General features: G+C 31.6%; 1 long non-coding RNA gene across 1 annotated transcript; it reads left to right on the top strand.

Moving 5' to 3' along the window:
* Positions 1 to 838: 838 nt before the first annotated feature.
* On the top strand, positions 839 to 4,557 carry LOC136234041 (uncharacterized). The gene is made up of 7 exons (XR_010691026.1): positions 839 to 1,032; positions 1,370 to 1,445; positions 2,502 to 2,784; positions 2,874 to 3,050; positions 3,494 to 3,556; positions 4,109 to 4,249; positions 4,373 to 4,557. It is a non-coding gene; the product is annotated as an uncharacterized lncRNA (long non-coding RNA).
* The last annotated feature ends 3,136 nt before the right edge of the window (positions 4,558 to 7,693 follow it).

The raw sequence follows: 7,693 nt of genomic DNA, 5'->3' as shown, positions 1-7,693 counted from the left end.
TTTGTTGTATTTCTTCTTTGTTCACATAAATTTTAGATATCACAACAACTAAATAGGACACTACAAAAAAAAGGGTCTATTACGACACTTTTATAACGACGCTTTTTAGCATGTGTCTCTATATATTAAAATTTAGCCACGCTTTTGTATTTGTGTCGGTCTGTATTGTTACTTAACGACACTTTTTATTATATGTTGGCATTTTTAGAAAAGTAAGTACGCTTTTAAAAAAAGCATCGGCATTTTCTCAAAATTAAAGACGGTTTAAAATTTACGTCGTGAATGAGTGTCTCGGTATTTTTATATTTGAATATATTTATATTTTTATCCTCGTATTTAAAATTCAACCACATTTTAAAATTTGTGTCACCTTTTATAACCATTCAATGACACTTTTAATTCTTGTGACGGTAAGCATCATTATATTTTAAAAGTTAAAACGTGTTAAATTTTGTGCCTATTAAGGTTTTTTTTTTTAAATTTGAAAACACTTTTTAATTTTGTCCGCGTATTAAGAAATTCAACCATGTTTTCTTTTATTTAGGTTCAATTTTGCATTTTATTATTATAAAAAAAAATGTTGCATTTTTATTTGATTAATTTTGATATATTACAATTTTATTTGTGAAGTGTTGTAGTAGTAGTAGATTTCTTAAACTAATCTGACTTTAAATGAGTGTCGCTAATACTATAAAATAAATCGTTTTGTTTTAATTACATATGCCAAATGATTTAAAAATAAAATAAAAAAATATGGAAAGAAGGGGGAAAAGGGTTTTGGTTTGGCAGTAATTTTAGAAAGAAGTGGGAAAGGAGTTTTGTACTTATTTTTCATCTCTCTTTATCTCGCCTCTCTCTTCCTCCTTCACTGTCACGACCTAATTTCTATCGCTCTTATCTTTTTACTTCACGAACGCAGTTTCTCCATCTCTCCCACCTCTCTAATTGATTAGCGTCGTAAACCATCTCCTTACTCCAATCGAGTCAAGTGAACCTCTACTGTCTTACTCCAATTGAATCAAACAATAATTGGTAATCACTCTTCCCTCTTTACTTTCATGTGCTCTAATTATTGGAACATTTGGTTCTGCTATGTGGTTTCTGTTGCAATGGGAGGCGTTAATATTGAATTTGTGACTGGTTAGCATTTTCTACAGTTAATTGACAATAGAACTTGAATTAGCTTACCTTAATAATTAAATATATGCCGAGAGGTATGATGGAAAGGTCATTTTCTTGATAACAATGGTAGAACTCCTATATGAGCTATATGTTTAAATTGCTGCGTCTTTTTCTTTAGCAATAGCATTCTTATTGGATTTTTATTTTTGTGACTGCTTATTTTTATGCAAATGTGAATTTTCTGCAGGATTAAAATTGCATCTGGATCATTTTGGATTTGGGAACCAGAAGGAGCAACATGATAGTGCAACGGTTTTATATAAGTAAGCCACCAAAACCACTTCAGTCTCCCCTCTAGGTGTAGCACATTTATCCACAACCTCATAGATGAGTTACTTTTACATCATTTTCCCCCTTCATGTGTGATATTTCTTCTTATTTTCTTGAAATCTTAGTAGTATCAGATTTATGCTGCAATATGCTTATTCTTTTGTCATTATTTGAACAATTTTCTTACTTTAGGGATCAAAAATGCATTTTTTATACCCTAATACAGATTCACTCTTTTACCTGCTCTTGATCTGATAATAAAAGTTTGCAGATCTGTTATAATTTTGTATTAATATTATTGTTAAGTACTCTGTTGATATAGAATATACTGTTGACAAAGTGATTGCTTCTATTGCAATCTTCTACATAGCGAGTGATCCTAACCCAACATCCACACTCGATTTATAAAAATAGGTTGGTTCCAGTTTAGGGCTCATTTTGTCACTTCCACCACTGACAAGGAAGCTCTAAACGATTTTGGGCTCTTCCTTCCTTCTCAATCTGTCAATATTTTTGGTAACATCTCCTCTTCTCTTGTCTTATGCCATAACATATAATGTGGCCTTTTACCAATTTTCTTAATCTCAGTTATTCTCTTGTACTTGATAAAAGCTATATATTTCAGTGTTCATATTGTTTTCTCTTTTTGCAACATTGAACCTTGTGATCTTGAAATTTGGTGAATAATTAATAGGAAGAACATTTATGAGTGGGACAATTTATGGACTTGATGTTGTGTATATGAGAAGTTCAAGCATTCCCTCGATGTGGATATTACATTTTTCACTCTCTATGTAAAGACACTTTCTACTGTATGGTAGAATTTTCACTATATATAATTCCTCAAGAATTAATTATACATAGACATCTGATTTCTAATTAATTTCAAGTCTATGAACTATTCTCAATCTTGAATATTTATGAAAGTAAAAGTTTCCTTGAGAAATGCCTTCTATGATGTGGGAGACATTTTTTCCAGTTAGATAAGTTCTTTTGAGTAAGATTTGCTCCAAAAAGGAATTAAAACTGTGCTTTATTTGTATTTTAAGTTAGAAGATACAATTATTCTAAGCTAGAGGAGGAAGGTAGAAAATTTTCAAGTTCACCAACCAAAGAGAAAAGCAAGATTTCATCTTCCATGAACTTATAGATCAGAATCTTCTCTTCTCTCTGAATACATCACCCAATTAGCTTGGCAAGATTAGTGTGTTGTAGCTTCGCAATGAGTACAATTCATTCCTAAATTCTTCTAAATAAGAGTGGGATTGGGACCGATGGAGAAGGCATTTTGAAGAAGTTGAAGAGCAGGAGTAAATCCTCTCTGTTTTGAAGGTATTTTCTTCACAATCATCTTTCAATTGTATTGTTGAAGCTATTTGAACTATGGCTCTTAATCTTACATCTTAATTTTATGATATTAGTTTATGGCTTAATTTGGCTTTGGGTGGAGCTGCTGCTATCGGTGCTGCAGGTGGTGCCATGGTCTTTGCCACGAATTCGTATGTTCCCGATGTTGTGTCTGCTGATTTATATAGCTACGTGGCTGGGTTCGATGATCCTACTGTTAAGCAGGAGTATATTGAACATATTGCCCAAAGGTTCGTCTTTTCATTTGTTCATAATGTGGTCTCATCCTAATTAATTCATGCAATTTAATTCATGTAAATAGGATATATGCAATTTAATTCATGTAAATAGGATATATATGTATATTTAATTCACGAGCCTTCTCCTCGAAATTTAATTCCATTTCTCTGTTTCTATGTTTTTCATCTTTTTACTTGCTTCTAAATTTTTATTTAAAAAAATATATATACTGTGTAATAGTACAATTTTGAAAGGAGATATGATCTAGTGAGATTAATAAAGTTAGAACAGAAAGTAAGCCTTTATGCTCATCTTCCAGTTGGATCAGATGTTTGTGCAAAATAGAATTTTGGGTACCAACTATTTGCTCTTTCTCTAGATCTACAATGACTCTTTTTCCCCCTTTGAAATTTTGTTAATCTTATGGATGCTAAATTTATTCCTATTTGCACAGGATTTCCAGTTTGGTAAATATGTCCCATGCATCAGCTTTCGAACACACGATGAGCCTTTCAAGGTTTTCTTTTTCTTTCTTCATTGCTTTTATAAGATTAATTGGAAATTATATGAGTCTTTCAAGGTCTTCTTTTTCTTCCTTCATTGCACTTATAAGATCAATTAGAAATTAGTTGAAATTCTTGGGGTTTTCACTCAGTAACATAGTTAGAAGAACGTAACATGTTGCTGTTGTAGAGGGAAATGCAAGGGTTCACTGAAAATATTGTTAATTTGATGAATAGTGAGCATTTGTTTTTGTCCCAAGGATGCCTCATTATACTCTTTAGGTATATCTGTTTGAATCATATTTTCTGCTTGTTATGTTGCTATTTTGTTAGATGAAATGTCATAATGAGCTGAAAAGTTAGTAATGTATTAACATCAGTGGATTTTTTTTTTCTATCTTGTATCTCAATTTCTTAGTTGTGAAAATGCATATCAATGCCAAATATTTGTTGAAAGTCCTAGTGAGTTACTCATCTTCTTTAACCATTATTTGATGCTAGCTTTGGTTTATTTTTTTTTACTTTTTCTTTATTTTATTTACAGTTAGACTTCATTCTCTTGACAGATGCCATATGATATGTCGATGCAAAAGTTGCTTCTGCCCATATATTTCTTGCCCTGGTTACTCTTGGTTCTGATCAAAATCTGGATGTAAAGTATGCTAGAATAGATGCATTTGGAGTTGTTGCGCAACAATTTAAATATGGTATAAGTATGTTAACCCTTAAGCTGCATTTACAATTTTGAAGGAACAGTAACAGTTTATATGCTCAACTCATCAAAATTGTGGTATTGCATGTTGTTGATAAAATACGTGTTGAAATGGAAGCTTTTCTCGAAGATGGATCCCATGAAGCTACTATTGGTGTTGTCCATGCACTACTGGTTGTAGTACCTCACACAACAGATAGACTTAGAGACTCTCCTTAACTAAGCTTGACAGAATATATTAGGATCATGTATTATTTTCCGTTGAGATAGTGGGGAAAAGGTTGTTTATTATATTAAGTCAAATCTCATACAGATGTTTTTCAATAAAACTGTTGTAATATTTATTCAAGACACATATTTATGAAAATATTGTTATATCAATGACATAATAATATGCAATTGATTTGAGTAGCAAAATGTCGATGAATTTGGGACATAATGGATTTTTGTGTAGCTAAAATAGACGTTTTTAAAATTAAATGTCGTCAATATAGAGACGTTTTTAAATTAAAGTGTTGCGGTATTGAAGACACTATCAATATTTTTTGAAGCGAAATAATGACATAACAAATATTATGTGTCGTTTACTTTGCGACACTTTATTGAAACGTAGTCGAAATTTCTGAAATTGATATGAAAAAAATTACGACGCTAAAAATGTAAGCATTGGAAACATGGTGACGCTTGTATGTGATATGTCGTCGGATTGAATTTACCTACACAATGTCTTATGCGTCGTTAAATTTAACGACACGTGATTTAGTGACGCTTACGACGACGCTTTGAAACGCGTGGGTAAGCATTTAGAGACGCCGAAAAGTGTCGTTAAACCTTAAATTTTAGCGTCGTAATAGGCTATTTTTTTGTAGTGGGAGTTCAATATTACAAACTTCAAAGGTAACTTGATAAGGTACTCCAACATGGTTTTAATTCTAAAAACCTTAATGAATACCAAGGCGATTGGCAGATGTGCGTAATACCAAATCTCATTAATTCATTTAACAACTCTTTCCCAAGCCCATTGGTATTTCTTACAAAATTACATTTTTCGATAAAAGTTATTAATGGTAATATTTTTTCATTTCCTTATATAAGTCATTTTACGATATTTCACACAAATTAAGAAATACAATTAATACAAAATCAAATTAATAAATTTATATTGATTAACTAAAAAAAAATTATCTCACTTATCATAGTTGGATCCAAAAACTAAAGTAAAAACAGATTGAATAAACCAAAAAACAGATTGATTGGAATATTTAAAAACTGATTGAACAAAACAAAAAATTTAATGATTTGATAAAAAAACTAAAGTAAAAATTATTGAAATCCTAAAATCCTAGAATGACTTATATTTGGGGAAAAACCCAATTTGTTAGAATGCCAGGATATCCTACATAGCAATGACAATTACTTTGTCTGCTTAGTTCGAAGGCAAGCTAATGAGATGGCTCACGCGTTTGCGTAGTCCTCTCGTTTTTCATCTTGTCCTGTTTACTTTGATAATTTACCGATTTACATTTCATTTGTAATGTGTTCGACTTGCCCCATTGAGGTTTATTAATGAAATTTGAGTTATACTTACAACTTAATCATTATTGATAATCTAATTCACTAATATTATGCAATAAATAACTATATTAATTTTTAAATCTCTAATTTTTAGGAATTGATTGTTAAAAAATGGTGGAATATCTAAGAATATCACGGAATAAATATATTAAAATCTCAAAGAATAAACAGAATCTGACTCTAAATTATAAATAAAAATAAAACAAATCTCACTATATCCCTTCGCCTCCCTCTCCACAAGTTCTAAGTTAAAAATAATTATAATTATGAAGTATATAGTCAATGTTCACACAACTCGAAGGGACACAACTTAATGAGTACTACAATAAAACAATAAAAGGAGTTTCACGTTTGAGGGATTCCAAAAGACATATACATTATATAAGTAAATGTAATCTTCAATTCGATTTATAATCTTCACAGGAGCCATAGACGTTGCAGGAGAAACAAGATCACATCAGTGATTTGCATTCAACATATCCTCTCCCTTTTACCTTCAACTAAAGAAGCTATCGAGACTACTGTTTTATCACAGAGATGGCATAATCAGTGGACTCATGTTCTCGTACTTAATTTTCATTCCTCTGGTATGTCTGCTGAAAGACTCTGTACATTCATTGATCATACACTGCTTCTTCATGCCTGCTCCAAGGTCAAGAAGTTCCACATCCAATGCAAAGGTTATTACACTAAGAGGGATTCTCACATCAGTTCGAAACTCCATTTTGCAATCAGAAAAGAGATGGAGGAGCTAAACTCCAGAGTCCCTATTCAATTATGCTTCCTTGGTTAAACTCCAGACCAATTCTTCTAATTTCGTTTTCATGCCTTATGGGAAGGTAAGTTGGGGACATCTTAACTCATTGAATATAGAAAACTGTAGATTGCCTCCTAAAGTAATTGAAAATATTCTAGGTGGGACTTCCTCACTTGAATCGTTGGAATTAGCGTTCAATATTCCATATGAAGAGGATATTATTGCTTCCAAATCATTGAAAAAATTGGTGCTGAACAATGTTTGGATTTATGTTATTCAAATTTCTTGTCCAAATGTTGAACAATTGACTCTTTCTGATGGTTTTCTTGCTTTGACTGAGCCTAAATTGATGAATTTCCCATCTTTAGTTTGTGCTACTCTTGATTTGATTTTGTGTTTAATGGTATATATTGAAATTTGCATGAGATTATGATCCTGCAGCAGCTTGAGCATGTGAAGGAGCTAAAATTTGGGAGACTGTTTATCAAGGTAAGGAACAAGCTTAATATTTGAATTTGAAACTAATTTAATGTTTTTGAATTCCCATTTGCAATATTGTGTTTGCATATTCTACCAGATTTTGCAACACAATTTGCTGAAATTGAATTAGCACTTGGCATTTCACATGTTCTTGAGAAATTAGTTGTAAAGCTGCCAATTTACAAGGTAAAACTATTTAGAACCAATCAAACAACAACAACAAAGCCTTAGTCCCGAAATGATATTTAGAACCAATCATAAATTTAAATTTGAGTTATCATATCATACCCGGTCGACTTGCACTCTAAACGTCTAATATGACTCTAAACTTTGAAATCGACTATTTCACCCATAAAAGTCCAGCAGTTTATGCAAGTTGAGAAAGCATAAAGGGTGTTTATGAAAGTTGAGAGGCTGCATTTGTATTCAGCCTACCAACTCTACTCGAAATCTTTTTACTTAAATTAAAAGTTAATTATGACGTTTCATGATTTTTAATTAAAAGTTAACCCTAAATCATAAACCCAAAGCCCTAAACATCCGAGTATTTCCTCGAAGTTGCTGGTATGATATGTGTTTTTCACTACTTCGTATAACTTCTTAGCCCATCCATTTGCCAATGGAAAT

This window comes from Euphorbia lathyris, chromosome 6 (assembly GCF_963576675.1).
Source record: "Euphorbia lathyris chromosome 6, ddEupLath1.1, whole genome shotgun sequence".
Classification (NCBI taxonomy): domain Eukaryota; kingdom Viridiplantae; phylum Streptophyta; class Magnoliopsida; order Malpighiales; family Euphorbiaceae; genus Euphorbia; species Euphorbia lathyris.
Note: the sequence above shows the minus strand (reverse complement) of the source record. Positions and strands in the feature narration are given on the sequence as shown.